Raw genomic sequence first — 19,444 nt, forward strand, 5'->3', positions numbered from 1 at the left:
ACTGGTCGCTAAAGTTGCGTTTGCCGTTCTCCCATATACGCACGTCTTTTTCAGTGACAGTTTTACCCAGTGTTTTTACCATTTAGTACATAATTATACATTTTATTTCCTCTGCCCAAGTGCATGATGTTATATTTATTTACATTAAACTTGAATTGCCATTTCTCAGCCCAAGCCTCCAGCTTATATAAATTCCTCTATAATAAAACATTATCCTTCTTTGTGTTGATTACCTAGAATAGTTTAGTATCATCTGCAAATATTGAAATTCCACTATGTACGCCCTATACAAGGTTATTAATAAATATGTTAAATAGAAGAGGACCCAAAACTGACCCCAGAGTTTGCTTACTGTTAACTGTGACCAATCCGCATGTGTTCCATTATTAACTACCCTCTATTTCCTATAACTGAGCCAGTTGTTAACCCACATACACATATTTTCCCCTAGTTCCATTACTCTCATTTTATATACCCACCTTGTCTGTGACACTATATCAAACGCTGTTGAACAGGCCAGGTAGACAACATCTACTGCATTACCCTGGTCCAGTCTGGAACTTGCCTTTGTATAAAAGCTGTTTAGATTAGTTTGACAGGACCTATCCCTTATAAATCCATGCTGATATTGGGTCATGAGGTTATTCTTATTGAGATACTTCATGATAGCATCTCTTAGGAAACCCTGAAGGATTTTAGCCACAGTAGAAGTTAAACAATGAAAAAAGTTTTATAGGAACATTGGTCCATGATACCCCTGCAGCGTAAATGGACCAATGCAGTATAGTGCGTGGGATCCTTTGGACCTCCCATTCTCAATCACTCAGAAGCAACTACAACCTCTACCCTCTCTAGTTCTAGGCCTCGGCTGATGTTGCACATCTCTGGTACATGCATGAGACAGTGTAAGCTGTAAGCTACTGTAACAGACTTGTATCACTAATATTCTCTGGACTTAGTAAAGATGGCAATAATGATGGCTAAGAATCATGGAGATGGGCAGTTTTCATTGCTCTTTCTCACTCGCTGGCGTTTATCTGTTTACATTGCTTGCACAATACAGTGCTTGATGTGTGATCCCCAGCTCTTCATTCTATAACACAGCAGGAAAGGAGAAGACATGCAGTCAAGGCCGAGCAACCGAGCAGAGCTAACTATCCCTGGGACAGAAGGCAGCACTTGATAATGTCACAGCCCTCCACAGTCTACCCTAATCTGTAATACAAGGACGGGCCAGTGGAGCATGCTGCTTGAATCCGGTTCAAATCCCAAGAGCTTTTCTGCTTGACTCCAGATTAAATACGCTAGCTTCACTGTTCCTGTGAGGGCTCCAGCACTACAAATACGTCTAATTTATGTGCCTATGTTACATGGACAGATCCATACCATCATACATAGGCTGTTTATCAAGGTTAAGCCAAATTGGGTTCTGATGGCCAATAGAAAAAAATACATAGTTTTTGGATACTTGCCCTTTCTTTTTTTCTTTTATTTTAATCTACTATAATTTGGGTAGGGAAAACACAGAAAACCGAAGAAACACCAAGGAAATAGCAAAAATATATTCTCTGCAAATAGGAAGAAAGCATATCCTAAACCGGTTATTTAAGGAACAATGAGACCCGTATATTATTTTCATATTTTTGTAACAAGAAAACTGATATTTTTTGCATTATTTAATTTCCCAATTAAAGATATGGCTAGGCGGGAACTATCATACCCTTCCTTGTATTGCCCTGCACGCATAGAACTAACTTCAATGATCATTGTATTTACTGCTAATGTGCATTTTAATGCAGGTAATGCAGACTTTTATCTTTTCAGTAATATACACATGACAGCAATCACTACTTGGTGGTGGGTTCTTGGTCAGGAGTATGGGTACTATTAATAAGTGCTGACCACTCACTATAAGCACAGGACCCTAGATATAGATATTATAATTGTGCATATTGATAATTATGCAACGGATCTGTGCTTTAAAGGGTGTTTCCACTTTTCTACTTCCGAGTTACACGTAGAATATACTGTAGCAAGTGAAGCACAGAAGTCATGAGACGTCCGCCGATCTAGCATTAGATTAACTTATCTTTCACAATTTAGTATCTCTAAAATTGTGCTGCTATGTTGGCATGTTATATATGTACAGTATACAAAGTTTTATTAAGTTACATTTATTTTATTGTGCCATATTAGATTTGCCCCCAGAGTGCTCAGTCAGTGTGCAAAAGTAGTTGATAAATGACGCTTGCCCTTGCTTTGCTTTTCACTTACTTGAAATAAATGGACCCAATTTTTGCATATGGCAGCAATGGGTGGATCTCTTTCCTGGGCCCCGGATACCAGTAACCCCTTGACTGCCCTTATGGTGGCCGTAGTATCTACAAATTGCTAGAATAAACCAGATGCATCCAAATCATCGCTGACTATGCAAGAGATTGCACAGGGAGGACCCAGGGTATTGTATCACTACCATTCATTTCACTTTACATCCCAGACTTGCTTTCTCTTATTACTTCAACAATCCAAGAAACATTCCAACGGCACAGAGTATAATTATATTGTCAAATGTGTGCACTAAATAACATTGTAAGTAATTCTGGCCTGCCCTGTCCAGCCTTTGTCATGCTTCACAATAAAAGAGGCATTAACTGATGGCCCAGGACATGCAAAGAATAGGACAGTGAAAGGAACAAGAAATATGTAATGAACACCTTCCCACGAACGAGCCTGCAGGCTAGAGATAACAGCACTTATGCTGCGAGGCCATTGTGGAGACAGCCTGCAACACTAGCCAAGTGTGCTGCGCGGAAATCAGCTCCAACACTCCACATGAGCAAGACGGTACATGGCTAGCACCTTATACTTTCCTGTTACTTCACTGTACATTCATTTTCTTTAAAAGGTGGACAAGTAATAATACAACACTACTACGAGAAAGAACACTATGGCTCGCAATGTAATGCAACACCCATTCAGCAATATGACCAGCTGCAGATGGTGCGGTTTGTTCCTACACTAGTTCTGGGATGCAGAGTTGCTTATGAAGATGATGTTTGACAAAGCTATAATTGAGAACCTTATAATATTTCCCTAGGTTGGAAACGTGTGTGTGTCAGGATGTACTAAATGAAGAAATAAAAAATGTAGATGTTGTTATAGAGTATGCAAGACAATTTAAACTCGCCACATACAGAAAATGGCTGTTGGTCCAATGATACCTTGGCTGATCATTTGGCCACCAGCCATCTCGTCCGTCTTTGCCATACACAAGAGCGTTCACTTGGCTAAGTGCTCCTGTGTTTTTTCTATCAGACATATTCTGCTAATGGCTGATCTCTGGGAGAACAAAGTGATCAGCAGTCCAAAATTGGACATATCCGATCCAATGAACAGTTGGCCGGTGCCCCCATATACATTAGACTGTCAGTTGAACCTGTCGATTTATTCATCAGTTACCTACCTGGGATTTCTCCTCTGTCGCACCTCCTGAAACTTGAATTGTCGACCGTGGAATCACTATCACATGTTAAGCCAAGATTTATTTTCTTTTGGGGTAATGCTATATGTTTAAGACCAAGAAGAGAATCCATTCTTCCTCTTTGGCTTTAAATGTATAGCTCATGAATAAAGTTATATTTTGACTTTGTCCATGAGTCCACAGGTGTAACGTGGAGCGGAGCTTTATTATACAGAGTCCAAATAATATGGTAACTCCTGGAATATTAAACAAGAAGTCAACACTAAAATCAGGTGGCCTATTGTCGATTGCTTACATTTCGAAATGGCCTCATCAGCCCAAAGCCATCAGAAGGAGTAAAATTTCACTCTCTTCTTAGTACACAATTGAGTTGATTGATCGTAAAAAAAGGAGAAAATGCTTTTCCAATTTTGCAAAATTTCGGCATTTGCAAAAAAAAAAACATACAAGATTTTTTTTTTAATCTGTCCTCAACTTCCATCTCAGGAACTTTTCTACCATTTAATTAACATAACTTTTCACCTGACTGTCATTGTAATCTTCGAAGCAACAAATACAGAGCACTTGTCAGGCCGGCTTTTATCTTTGTTTCACTAGATAAAGGGCATTAAGCGATGCACATTCTGGGCTAAATGTAAAAATGTAGATTTTCAGAAGCAAATGTAGTGATTTTCAGATAACAGCATCTGCTTTATCAGTCATAAAGAAAGCCTACTGTGATCATTCACTGATCCGACATAACAGGCTGGCTCATACAGGACAACCTCACCACAAAGACCACTTGCTTGCTTCATATATGTCTAAAATGCACCATTTATGAGTTACACAGATTGTTCTTCAGGCTCTGAAATTTTTTACGTGCAACTTGGTGGAAGACGCAGTCAGCACGAAAACATCCTTTAAGCTTTGCCAGTGTTTTGCCTCTGAATTATTGTATGCTCTGTAGGAGACTTTCAGGCAACTGCTGCTGCGTGAGTCACTGATTGTGATGCCTCCTACGCTCGCTGCCTACCATCATCTATATTTAGAAATTCAGGCCAAGAAAGTTGGCGGCTTTAACCCCTTTTGATTCAACATTAAGTTCATATAAAGATGTTGCAAAGGCAGCTGGGAGAATATCAGGAGCTGGAGAAGAACAATCGGTAGAGTTAAACCTTCAGCAGGTCCAGCTCACGCATAGGACTGGTTCAGACGAATGTATTTTCGGTTTGTGAGCTGTTCCTGCACACTGACTGATGTAAGTCAATATGCAAGTGCACATAAGCAATTTTCCACACGCACCTAAATATCAGATTAAATACTAGCCTTGCTTCTTTGTGGATACAGTCATGTCCGCAAATTGCAAGCCTTTAGAATTTACAAATTTGTGTAAATCCAGGCATATAATGTAACAGAAAATGTCCAAATTATGGTAGATAGATGATTCCAGATCTAGTATCATATCATTATGATCTAAGGCAGGGATGTCAAACTCAAACACACAAAGGGCCAAAATGAAAAACTTGGACAAAGTCGTGGGCAATCCAATATAAAATAAAATGGGCCTCACAAAGTCCTCCATTGCCCATACGGAATAATGAGCCCTACAAAGTCCTACATGAATAATGGGCCCCACATAGTCCTCAATACAGAATAATGGGCCCCACATAGTCCTCAATACAGTATAATGGGCCTCACATATTCCTCCATACAGTATAATGGGCCCCACATAGTCCTCCATACAGAATAATGGCCCCACATAGTCCTCCATACAGAATAATGGCCCCACATAGTACTACTCCATACAGAACAATGGCCCCACATAGTCCTCCATACAGAATAATGGACCCACATAGTGGTCCATACCGAATAATGGGCCCCACATAGTTCTCCATACAGTATAATGGGCCCCACATAGTCTTCCATACAGAATAATGGGCCCCACATAGTCCTCCATACAGAATAAAGGGCCTCACATAGTGCTCCATACAGATTAATGGGCCCAACATAGTCCTCCATACAGAATAATGCCCCACATAGTCCTCCATACAGAATAATGCGCCCCACATAGTCCTCCATACAGAATAATGGGCCCTAATGTGCTTCATAAAGAACAATGGGCCCCACATAGTCCTCCATACAGAATAATGGGCCCCACATAGCCCTCCATGCAGTATAATGAGCACCACATAGTCCTCCATACAGAATAATGGACCCACATAGTCCTCCATACAGAATAATGGCCTCACATAGTGCTTCATAAAGAATAATGGGCCCCACATAGTGCTCCATACAGTATAATGGGCCCCACATAGTCCTCCATACAAAATAATGGGCCCACATAGTCTTCCATACAGAATAATGGCCCCACAAAGGGGTGGGGGTTCTGGTGTCGCAGGCCAAATAAAACCACCCTGCGGGCTAGATTTGGCTCACGGGCCAGAGTTTGACATGCATGATCTAAGGTGTGAACTTACTACATGTGTGATCCAAAGGTCAACATGCTATCAGTGCAACCTGTGCAACTGCACAGTAGACCAAGAGGTAAGGAAGTCCACTTCCACCTCAAAAGCAGCAAGCGGCTTCTGTCACAGTCACATTTTGGACAGAAAAGCGTCCAGTTCCTGTTCTTGCACAAGGGTCCTCTTCTGTGTCTGCCTCTGTGAACTATTGTCTATTTTATTGCATGTAAGGGATTGGAGCTTCTTACCTACTTTGTCCACCCCAGATCTAAGTGAAAATGTTTCAAATGAAACACTGGACTTCACCTGATGTTCGGAACTTGGCATATCGCCACACCCGCATTTTATTATTTGCCAAGAACAAATGACATTAGCAAATGGTCCTTAAATATAGGTAAATAGTGGCTATTTCTGCACCCGTGCAGTGACAACGTGCCATTTCTCCATGCTGTCAAACTGTAGGCCACTCGTACACTAGTGTCACTGGGAATCACTGATCAGAAGCGTAGAGTCTCGCTGGTGCATCGAGGAGTAAATATAAAGTGGCAAGAACACTGCTTAAAAACGGCAGAGTGAGGGAAAGCCTGTCAGAGATGCTGTGCCTTTGACAAGAGGACCAGGTAAAGCTTGTGACAGGCCCATCAAATTACTACAAGATCATTCACACATCAACTGTGTGACCCTGTGCCTCACTTGTTTAGGGCTGGATCCTTCTTACACAACAGCGGTTTCTTCAGTATAGACAATAACACATTGAGGCCCAATTATGAACACCATTTCTAGATCAAAGAGGATAACTAAAGCTGTACTATGATTGTTTGTTATAGTCATGGCCTCTTGTGTTAGTTCTGTTAATAAAAAGCTTCACTAACCCTGTATAGCTACCCACTAACCACCTGTACAAGCAACAGCACAACCAGGCCTCTTACAATGCAAGCCGTGCGCAGTGGCATCAAGGTCCAACCAGTAGGTAACTTGAAACTCATGGGCCCCAATGCAAAAATTTCAACAGGTTCCCCAGCGATCACGAGTCTTTGTTAGTACTGGTCTTCTCTTTATAACCAAAAGGACCTTTTGGGCACCTCTAGCTTACAGGGTTCAGGTGCAACTGCAATCCATGCACCTACTATAGTTATGACCTGGGCCCAACTACACAACAAGCTTTTTGGTATATTACTATATAAAAGCCAGCTACTTACAAGAATTTGAAACAATAATTATCTTTTGAGTATTAGCAGTAAACCTATGATAAAACTAAAAAGTGTTGACAAACTTGCTCATTCATACATAAAACATAAAAGCCTAATTAATTAGGTGATGATAGAAGTCTTAAAGAGGAACTATCACTTGCTCAATAAAATTGAGTCAAATACCTTGTAAAATCACTGAGCTCCCTGGATTCTGCCACCCTTTTTCATTTTGTGATATGTTGCTCCAATGCAGAGTTATTCACATTTGTTGATTTTGAAGCACCGTATGTGAAATCTCTGCTTGCAATTCATCTGGGTATTTCTTTAGATTCTTCTCTGGAGGTGAGAGCTTTCATTCCTCCCTTCCAGATGCTGCCAATCATAGCTTGGCAGTGTCTGACCGCTAGATGAGCTGATAATCTGTGATTGGCACATCTGGAAATACTGTGAAGAAATGCCCAGTTGGACTGCAAGCAGAGATTTCACATACTGTGCTCCAGAAGGAACAAATGTGAAGATCTCTGCAATGGAGTGAAGCAGCACAAAATGGAAAAAAAGTGTCAGAATCAGGAGAGCTCAGAGATATTTACAAGGTATTTAGGTCAGTTTTTTTAAGCAAGTGACAGGTCCTGTTTAAAGATCTCACTACAGACCTGCTGGTATATAACTAAACTGGATAAAGTAGAGAGAAAACAAAAGGAGTTGAAGTATAACTTTCCTAGTGCTACTGCCACTATGTTTTAATCATGAGATTGTAGATTGTGAGCCCTCGCGGGCAGCGTCCTTGCTCCTCCTGTACCAGTCGCAGTCACATTGTGTTCAAGATTATTGTAATTGTTATTGTATGTATACCCCTTTTTCACATGTAAAGTGCTATGGAATAAATAGTGCTATAATAATAAATAATAATAATAATAATGAGATCCAGCATCAATTCTATACAACAATACATGAATATTGTAGTATAAAGGCCTCAATTCATCAATGTTGGCATTTTGCATGCCAATTTTGATGACTAGTGGGCTTGAGTAAGATGCACCACATTTATTAAGAGGTGTGTGTCTCTTAATGAATTTTGTGAATCTTTTAGCTGTCATGTGCCACCACAAGAAATGTACTCAAGTCAATTACGATGGCTTAAATTATAATAAATTTGCCAAGAGCACTTGAACATGCCACCTATCGGCAAAGCTCTACTCATTTTTCAAAGAGTTTGCAGAAGTGGCAAGGACTGTCATAAAGATGGCAAAGAGAAAAGAAAAGGAGCCAAATGTGGTTTATCCGCACTGCTGGTAGGCAATGAAGATCCAAATGGAAGTATAATAAAGGATTTATTATTTCAAGTTCTTTAGTCAATGCATTTTAAAGTCATTCCAGACTTCTTCCTTAGGACCCAAACCCTATAGATATACGGTTTGTGTCCTGAGGAAGAAGTCTGGAATGACTTTGAACTGCGTTGACTAAAGAACCTAAAATAAAAAATCCATTATTATACTTCCATTTGGATCTTCATTGCCTACCAGCAGCGTGGATAAACCACATTTGGCTCCTCTTTTTTCTCTCACCTGGTCGGAAGAGCCATGGATCTGCAGCAGCTGTTTTCATGCGTATTCATGGTTGTGTGTCACACAACCTTATCAGGTTAGCATATCCTTTTATTTACATAATTGTTACGCTCAAATAAGACTATTTGTGTGTTCTTTGCTCCTAGTTTCTACTATAAAGATGGCAAAAGTTGCAGAAAAGTTATAATTTTTCAACATTTTTCAAAACTGGTGGATGAATTGGAGACAAATTATGGAGGAATAATTTAGGGCTCAAACTGTTTCCTAAAAGAATACTGCAAATAATGAATTAAACTTGTCCAATGCTGAAAAATCCCATCAAGCATCTATATCTACTTCATGACACTGAAGGCCCGCACTTAAAGGACACTCTGGAGTTAATGTCACCCATACTATACAAGGTGAAATGAGACTTCACATGAGGATTTTGGACTTAAAGTCCATTTGTATGACCCAACTGGTGGCATTACCGACAGCCGATTAGTAAATACTGATCGGTGGTTGTTTAATAGCCAGTTTAGTCAGCAAACTTGGAGATGAAAGTGGATATAAAACCCGCGCTGCCGAGGATCCAATATAAAATAGGAAACCAGATGCAGTATGGATGCAGTTTTATTTGTCGATGCATTTCGAGGTGATCATACCTCTTCATCAGGACAAACCACAATGATCCAAAAATAGCCAGTTTACACAGACAGACTGTGCTGAACGTTATGCACTGCCCGACCTGTGTGTGTATAGGATGCCTTTGCTCTCATCAGCGCGAGTCCAGTTTATACAGGATAATGTGTTGCTGAGAACAATGAACTTATTTGCAGTACAAAAGATCGTTTCACCCAACGAATGAGCGTTGGGTGATCTGCAGCCTGTTTAGACTGCAACATTATCCTAGGAATGCTCGTTCACAAATAATCTTGCCGTGTAAATGGATCCTAAGTGAGCGATAACAGGAACGGGTCTTAGATCACCCTTTACTCAGCACCGAAACCGCCCAGAACAAAAGGCGTTAAAGCAAAAACCTGCTAACATACAGCAGGAGTCTTATTTTACCTCTTGTAATTAACTGTCTTTTCACAACACGTTTTAACAAAATGATCACCACTCTGAAAACATGGCCATATGGATTGATTTTGTGCTGGCAGCCTAGAGGCAGTGGAGCCAATAACTGTTCTGTATTCTCACGCAAGACCATTTACTAGAGCGTACAGGAATTCAATCTGCAGCTTATACACTGAGAAAGACAATGATTGGCAAAGTCTCCGCTCCAGGACTCATTTCTACATAAGCACACACCTCATATTCATTCTCCATCACCAGAGGGGGCACCACGTAATACCAAAATGGTTATATTGTAAGAGCTTACGTTTTGCACAGCGTTTTTTTTTTTTTTTTTATGCTGTGTTGGTTTTTGAAAGTGACTTTTCCCAGTTGTCTTTTGGGCACCAGCTGGTCGTTTCAGATGAATACACTTTTTCTACCTAAATTAATCATTTTTTTCTAAGAACATATAATTTCATTTACACAGCCTCGACAGAATGTACAGAACCTGATCTGATAGCATAATACCAAGTACAACACACAGCTGAATTATTAGGAATTATCACTTAGTCATGCATTATAGGAAAAAGATGCAAAAAAAGCTGGATGAAACATAGGTAAACCCCCAGAGCAAATAGAAGGCTACTGTGAAATTATGCACTGCACCTTTCCACTGGATCGCTGCACATTACCCATTTTTTCAATGAGGCATCTCCAGTAAATGGGGTCTTATTCAACTGTAGTCCTTAGCAAAGTGCATTTTCACCTAAAATAAGAAATCCCGGTAACTAGAACTAATTGCCTGTCTCTCTTCTGTCAAGTTCTTAAAAATTCGATGTTGTGAATTCTCAGATATATATCTGATCAAAAGAGTGATCCTCAACTATATCAATGACAACCTATATGGCTGCCATTATTACTCTCATAACCTACCGGTGACACGGAGTCACTTTCTCATGGACAAGCCGTGAGTTGGGATAGTCGAAGAGTCCGAGGTCAAAAGCCAGAAGGGTACATCATAAACAGAGGGAAGAGACAAAGGCGTAGTCAGGTAACAGTCCAAGGTCAAAATGCCATTAGGATAGTGGATCAGAGCAAAGGGGTTAAACAGAGGGATGGTTAGAATAAGGTCCACGGTCAGGCAGTGATATATCAACAAGCAAAATACAAGGCACAGAGTAAACCAACCACACTTAGCTGAAGCTACATCTGACAGCAGGCTGGGACTGCTAGTTAAGTTAAATAGATGAATAATCAAAAGTAGTGGGAGCACCTAAAGAGAGCTCAGCACCTCTCAGTCTCAGATTGGACAGCCGAGCTGTCAATAAAAACACAGACAGCTCATCATGCCCCTGCACCAGACTGGACAACTGAGCTGTCAATCATAGCACAGACAGCTCAGCACACCCCTGCACCAGACTAGACAACTGAGCTGTCAATCACAGTACAGACAGCTCAGCACGCCCCTGCACCAGACTGGACAACTGAGCTGTCAATCACAGCACAGACAGCTCAGCATGCCCCTGCACCAGACTAGACAACTGAGCTGTCAATCACAGCACAGACAGCTCAGCATGCCTCTGTACCAGATTGGACACTGAGCTGTCAATCATTGCAGAGACAGCTCAGCACGCCCCTGCACCAGACTGGACAACTGAGCTATCAATCACTGCACAGATAGCTGAGCACGCACCTGCACCAGACTGGACAACTGACTTGTTAATCACTGCACAGACAGCTCAGCACGCCCCTGCACCAGACTGGACAACTGAGCTGTCAATCATAGCACAGACAGCTCAGCACGCCCCTGCACCAGACTAGACAACTGAGCTGTCAATCACAGTACAGACAGCTCAGCATGCCCCTGCACCAGACTGGACAACTGAGCTGTCAATCACAGCACAGACAGCTCAGCATGCCTCTGTACCAGATTGGACACTGAGCTGTCAATCATTGCAGAGACAGCTCAGCATGCCCCTGCACCAGACTGGACAACTGAGCTATCAATCACTGCACAGACAGCTGAGCACGCCCCTGCACCAGACTGGACAACTGACTTGTTAATCACTGCACAGACAGCTCAGCACGCCCCTGCACCAGACTGGACAACTGAGCTGTCAATCATTTCACAGACAGCTCAGCACGCCCCTGCACCAGATTGGACAACTGAGCTGTCAATCACTGCACAGACAGCTCAATACGCCCCTGCACCAGATTGGACAACTGAGCTGTCAATCACTGCACAGACAGCTCAGCACGCCCCTGCACCAGACTGGACAACTGAGCTGTCAATCACTGCGCCGACAGCTCATCACTGAGGGGTGGAATCGTTACACTACCACTGATTTTTCCCAGACTACTGATCTAGTAAGGTATATAGAAACGGATCTCCAGACTCTATTTTTTTTTGCCGGCTTTTGGCTCGATCTTGAGCCGTGGCTACTTGTTAGATAAATGATCTGTAGGGAGATAGATCTTGTGCAAGTCTAGATAGGTCCACCAGACTCTATATTGCTGTATAATATGGAAGATTTGCCATTTAATGTCTCGTTGGCAAAATTTAAGCAAGCTGCAATTGGAGGCCTTTCTATTTATATTTTTTGGAATATCAGAGGAAGAGACAAGTAAAACTATCAAACTGCTTGACAGATATTAACCTACCTGACAGATAAGACAAGATCTCAATGACCTATTTTTATAGTATTTTTTATTGAGAAGGTCATTGTCATTTCAAAAATGTAGAGTCATCTGATGACTAGAGATGAGCGTTGTTCTACTCGAACTGTTCGCCAATCTCAAATTCGAGCTGTTTTGGGCGGTGTTCGAGCCGGACGGCGAACACGAACAATTTGAGAAAAATTCGGCTGTTCGAGGTTATGTTCGATAACTGTTCGTGCACCAAAATCATAACTGGATTTTTTCTCAGTAATGATGAAAATAAATGTTAATACGCAGTTTGAGTGTACAGCGGGGTGGGGGGAGGGGCAGGGGATGCATCTCTGCAGGAACAATGAAGATCTCCATTTTTTTTTCTCTTTCCCGCATTTGCAGTGGGGAGGTGCAATCTGTCAGCCTATCAGCAGCGCACACACGGAGCGAAGTGCTTTTTTTCACACAAGCAAGGGCATGTGTCATTGGCAGTGTATGTCACATGTCCTTGCCCTATAAGACCAAGCCATTTTCCCCGTCGCCACCATTTTCTCACTGCTGCAGCTGCGTGTTAGACGGCACCGCTGTTGCTGTGTGCGCTATACCTTGTTAATTTCAAGCCAATTTTCGCACAAATATACAGATAGCTTGGGAGTAGGGAATAGTTGTGATTGCAGTCCTTTTAAGGACTAGGTTACAGCATTTCCTATGACTTTTATCAGGCAGGTCTGTGCTCTTAAATAGATAGATTGTGGGAGTAAAGACTAATTGTAATTGGAGTCCTTTTCAGGACTAGGTTACATGAGTTCCTATCAGTTTTTGCCAGGCAGGTCTGTGCCAGTGCTGTGCAAGTTTTTTTCACAGCATTTGGCTGAATCTAGCAAAGCTAATCCTTTTTGGCCTATTGCAGAGTGTGTTAGTCAGTGGAGTAGCCTATCTGTGTTGCAAGATATAACACCTGTGTATAGAATACCAATTTTTTTACTGCACCTAGTGAAGTAAAATCTTTTGGGCATAGCATCATTCTATTAGTCCATCTATACTGACCTCCATCAGGTTGCAAACTGAATATAATTTTTTTCTGCATCTAGCTCTGAAAAAATATTTGGGCTTCTAGCAGTGTGTGGGACTTGGTCTATTAGTCCATCTATACTGACCTCCATCAGGTTGCAAATTAAAAATAATTTTTTTCTTCATTTAGCTCTGAAAAAATATTTGGGCTTCTAGCAGTGTGTGGGACTTGTTCTATTAGTCCTTCTATACTGACCTCCAGCAGGTTGCAAATTGAATATAATTTTTTTCTGCATCTAGCTCTGAAAAAATAGTTGGGCTTCTAGCGGTGTGTGGGACTTGGTCTATTAGTCCATCTATACTGACCTCCATCAGGTTGCAAATTAAAAATAATTTTTTTCTGCATCTAGCTCTGAAAAAATATTTGGGCTTCTAGCAATGTGTGGGACTTGGTCTATTAGTCCATCTATACTGACCTCCATCAGGTTGCAAATTAAAAATAATTTTTTTCTGCATCTAGCTCTGAAAAAATATTTGGGCTTCTAGCAGTGTGTGGGACTTGGTCTATTAGTCCATCTATACAGACCTCCATCAGGTTGCAAATTAAAAATAATTTTTTTCTGCATCTAGCTCTGAAAAAATATTTGGGCTTCTAGCAGTGTGTGGGACTTGGTCTATTAGTCCATCTATACTGACCTCCATCAGGTTGCAAATTGAATATAATTTTTTTCTGCATCTAGCTCTGAAAAAATAGTTGGGCTTCTAGCGGTGTGTGGGACTTGGTCTATTAGTCCATCTATACTGACCTCCATCAGGTTGCAAATTAAAAATAATTTTTTTCTGCATCTAGCTCTGAAAAAATATTTGGGCTTCTAGCAGTGTGTGGGACTTGGTCTATTAGTCCATCTATACTGACCTCCATCAGGTTGCAAATTAAAAATAATTTTTTTCTGCATCTAGCTCTGAAAAAATATTTGGGCTTCTAGCAGTGTGTGGGACTTGGTCTATTAGTCCATCTATACTGACCTCCATCAGGTTGCAAATTAAAAATAATTTTTTTCTGCATCTAGCTCTGAAAAAATATTTGGGCTTCTAGCAGTGTGTGGGACTTGGTCTATTAGTCCATCTATACTGACCTCCATCAGGTTGCAAACTGAATATAATTTTTTTCTGCATCTAGCTCTGAAAAAATAGTTGGGCTTCTAGCGGTGTGTGGGACTTGGTCTATTAGTCCATCTATACTGACCTCCATCAGGTTGCAAATTAAAAATAATTTTTTTCTGCATCTAGCTCTGAAAAAATATTTGGGCTTCTAGCAGTGTGTGGGACTTGGTCTATTAGTCCATCTATACTGACCTCCATCAGGTTGCAAATTAAAAATAATTTTTATCTGCATCTACAGTACCTCTGAAAAAATATTTGGGCTTCTAGCAGTGTGTGGGACTATTTGTATTAGTCCATCTATACTGACCTCCATCAGGTTGCAAATTCAAAATAATTTTTTTCTGCATCTAACCCAGCCAATAGTTTTGGCCTAATACCACAGTTTGGCCACTCAGCTCTGCTCGGCTACCATCCATTGTTTTTTTGTGCAAACAACTCCAGAGTTGTGAATTAGTTAACCACCAAAATGAGTGGAAAAAGGCCTGCTGCTGGTGGAAAGGGGAATAGGCGTGTTGGGAAGGGGAAAAAAGGTTGTGTCCGTGGGGTAGGTGTTAAAGCAACAGTAACATCTGCAGAAGAAAGACCATCTTCCAGCCAAACTAAAATGTCTACTTCTTTTAGCGGACAATGTGATAAGATCCCTTTCTTACGGCCACGCCAATCGCTACAAATTCCAGATGAGGCACAAAAACAGCAGGTGCTTCAACGGATATCAAGTGCTCCTTTAAGTGGGCTCTCCTCCACATCAACTTCAACATCACAAATACTCCAGCCCTCAAAGGTGTCACCCAAATCGCACTTGCTTCCTCACAGCTCCCAAATCTCCAGCTGCCCGTCTGAGTATGAGGTAGAACAGATGGTTGAGTCTGCAGAGCTGTTTACTCATACTATAGCCTGGGAATCAGAGGTCGACTCCAGCGCTTCTGTGAATCCAGACGAGGAAATGATCTGCACTGATGCCCAGAATCTTTATGAGTCGGATCCAGGACCAGACGCAGAAGGTTCTGACCATAATGTAGACCCTCATTCCCAAACTGTAACTCCTGTTGGTGGAGACAATGAGGAAGACGATGATAAGACTCAAATACCTGATTGGAGCGACAACTTTAGTTTTTTGTCAGGGCAGGAACAGGTTGGCTCTGAGGACGACGGGTGTGATAACGCACAGGGTGATGATGATGAGGTCGGAGATCCCACTTACTGTCAACCCACAGTCAGCCAAGAGATGAGGTCAGCAGAGGAGGTGGAGGAAGATGCTAGTGACGACGAGGTCAGGTTGCGCCTTCCTGGACAGAGACGTAGTACTGGAAGCACGTCAACAACTGCATCCTCAAACACAACTCTGCCTCTCACCACAAGTCGTGGTGGCTCTTCAGGTCGCATGGGTGCTAAGCCTTGCATAGCCTGGGCATTTTTTCAGATCGATAAAGATGACCCAACTCGTGTTATCTGTAACATTTGTCAGCAAAAGCTAAGTAGAGGCCAAAAAATACATAGTTTGAGTACTTCATGCATGAACCGGCACATGGACATGAAGCATAAGTTGCAGTGGGAAGCTCAGTGTGCTACAATGCGGCCTAGCCGGCCGGGCCAATCACCGTCTGCCATATCTTGTGCATCCGCGGCCTCTTCATCCTCTGTGACTGGGGGGACAGCAGTCACACCTGTTTTGGGGCGCAGACCTGCCACCTCTTTACCCGCAACAGCCAGCGTGATTGGCAGGTCATCATTTTCTTTGGAGGTGGTAACACCAGCTGGTGTTGAGCGCTGTCCGACATCGATAGCACCACCTTTGGATCAAGGCAACCTAACATGTCCGCCTGCATCTTCCTCACAGACCGGCAGTTTGCCGGGGACACCCTTATCAACCCCGTCTAAGCACAATAGCCAGCCCTCGGTCCCTCAGATGTGGACAAGTAAAAGACCATTTCCTCCTAGCCATGAGAAAGCTAAGAGGTTGAATTTCACCATCTGCAAGCTCTTGGCTACAGAAATGCTGCCTTTCCGCCTGGTGGACACAGAGGATTTTCGAGACCTTATGTCCGTCGCAGTGCCCCAGTACCAGATGCCCAGTCGGCACTACTTCTCAAAGAAAGGTGTGCCTGCGCTCCACCAGCATGTCGCACACAACATCACCGCTTCTTTGAGAAACTCTGTGTGTGACAGGGTGCATTTCACCACAGACACTTGGACGAGTAGGCATGGACACGGGCGTTACATGTCGCTGACTGGGCACTGGGTAACTATGGTGACAGCAGGACAAGGGGCTGCTGTCCAAGTCTTGCCGTCCCCACGAGTTGTGCGTCAATCCTCTTTATGTCAAAGTTCCTCCACTGCTTCTGCCTCCTCAACCTCCTCTCAGTCTTCCACCTGCACCCAAAGCCTGTCTGGTCATGCCACAAGCTTTCTAACTGCGCAGAAGGGATCCTGCACACCTCCTTACTATGCTGGCAGTAGGGCTCAACGTCATCAGGCGGTTTATACATTGAAATGTCTGGGAAATGTGAGTCACACAGCTGAGGAGTTGTGGTCAGCTCTGGAGAACCAATTTCATGAATGGTTGTCTCCACTGGACCTGAAACCAGGGAAGGCCGTGTGCGACAATGCTGCAAACCTGGGTGCGGCCCTTCGCCGGGGCAATGTCACACACGTGCCTTGTATGGCTCACGTGTTGAACCTGGTTGTCCAGCAATTTTTAGCCCACTATCCCAGACTAGATGGCCTTCTGCAGAGGGCACGGTCGCTGTGTGCTCACTTCCGCCGTTCGCATCCCGCAGCTCAGCGACTTACATCTCTACAGAAGTCGTTGGGCCTGCCACTTCACCGGCTAAAATGCGATGTGCCTACCCGGTGGAATTCAACTCTGCACATGTTGCAGCGACTGTGGCAGCACCGACAAGCCCTGGTGCAATACGTTCTGACGTATAGCCTGGGCCAACGAGATCCAGAGGTGGGGCAAATCACGCTGGAGGAGTGGTCTCAGATCAGGGACCTATGCACCCTTCTGCACAGTTTTGAAATGGCGACGAAGATGTTTAGTGCTGACGATGCCATTATCAGCATGACTATTCCGGTGATTTACATGCTGGAGCACATGTTAAACAGAATTCGGAGTCAGGTGGTGGCACAAGAGGAGGTGGAGGAAGTAGAGGAGGAGGAGTTGTATGCGGAAGGGCTAACATCTGCAAGGTCCAGACGGTCGGCAGCACCAAGGCGGCAGGCATGTGAGGGTGGGGGAGATGGTTTTACCAGGGTGCATGGTAGCAGCCAAACTAGTGAGGAAGGTGCAGGAGCCCAGGAAGAAGTGGAGGACGAACTGATGGAAGACTCATCAGATGAGGGAGACCTTGATCACATTTCTGTTGTGCGAGGTTGGGGGGAGAGGACAGAGGAAGGAAGCATGATTGTTACCTCGCCACCAACACAACAGGGACTTGGTGCTCCTGGATGCGCAACACACATGAGTGCCTTCTTGCTGCACTACCTGCAACATGACCCTCGAATTGTGAGAATTAGAAATAATCCTGACTACTGGGTTGCCACACTGTTAGATCCCCGGTACAAAAGTAAATTTGCAGAAATTATTCCTGCCATAGAAAGGGATGCACGCATGCAGGAGTATCAGCAGAGACTGTTGAAGAATCTTACATGTGCTTTTCCACAAAACACCAGTGGTGCACGTAGTGAATCTCACAGTTCCAACTTGCCAACCGTGGGACCGTCAAGTGTTCAGCACTCAAACCGTAACAGAACCACAGTATCTGCTGGTAACATCAATTTTGCGGAATCATTTCACCACTTTTTTAGCCCATCCTTTGCAAGGCCACAGGAGACAAGAAGTCTGACACATAGTCAACGCCTAGAGACGATGGTACAGGAGTATCTCCAAGTAAACATTGAAGCCACGACTGTGTCACTGGACCCTTGCTCTTTTTGGGCTTCCAATCTGGATAAATGGCCGGAGCTAGCCACTTACGCCTTGGAGATCTTGTCATGCCCCGCAGCCAGCGTTCTGTCTGAACGTGTGTTCAGCGCTGCTGGTGGTGTGCTGACAGATAAGCGCACGCGGCTCTCCACTGATAATGTAGACAGACTCACGTTCATAAAGATGAACAAATCATGGATCCGAAACGACTTTTCTACCCCTGTGTCATCCTGGGGAGAGTAAAAGCTTGATGATTGGTTAAAATCACCCTACCAACCGTTTTAAGCTTTCAAATTACTAATCATGTTTATCTGTATCTTGACTGGAAAATAATTTGGGTTTTGTAGCAGTGTGCAGCACTGATCCTATTAGGCCATCTATACTAAAGCTTCACCAGATTTAAAATTAAAAATAATTTTTAGCTGCATCTAGCCCGGAAAATAATTTTGGGGCTCCGAGATGCGCAAGGCACATAAGTGCCTTCTTGCTGCACTACCTGCAGCATGACCCTCATATTGTCAGAATTCGAAGTAATCATGACTACTGGGTTGCCACACTCTTAGATCCCCCAAACTTTTCGATCAACCTTTTCATTTTAATAAAGACCAAAAAAATGGTCATTTTTGAAATTATAAGCATTAGCAGGTTGTTAGAAACTGAAATCAAACAGTTTTCAACTCAAAACTTTATTCTAGGTGATGTTACATTTTCACATAGGACCCCTTGTTCGAAAGGAGCTTCTGAACTCTCTCGTCCATTGAATTTGTCAGGTTTTGGATGGTTTCTGCTTCAATTGTTTGCATGAGGACAGAATACCCTCCCAGAGCTGTTGCTTAGATGTGAACTGCCTCCCGCCATCATAGACACTCCTTTTAATGATGCTCCAAAGGTTCTGAATGGGGTAGAGGTCAGGGGAGCATGGGGGTCACACCATAAGTTTGTCCCCTTTTATGCCCATATCAGCCAGAGATGCAGATGTT

At 42.9% G+C, this 19,444-nt stretch overlaps 1 protein-coding gene across 2 annotated transcripts in view; it reads right to left on the reverse strand.

Moving 5' to 3' along the window:
* ARHGEF9 (Cdc42 guanine nucleotide exchange factor 9) overlaps positions 1–19,444 on the reverse strand; it is a 587,846-nt gene that overhangs the window by 231,057 nt on the left and 337,345 nt on the right. The gene's annotated exons all lie outside the window — the stretch shown is intronic.

The sequence above is a fragment of the Phyllobates terribilis genome, unplaced genomic scaffold (assembly GCF_046119375.1).
Source record: "Phyllobates terribilis strain yellow unplaced genomic scaffold, ASM4611937v1 Scaffold_7__3_contigs__length_470593459, whole genome shotgun sequence".
NCBI classification, from domain to species: Eukaryota; Metazoa; Chordata; class Amphibia; order Anura; family Dendrobatidae; genus Phyllobates; species Phyllobates terribilis.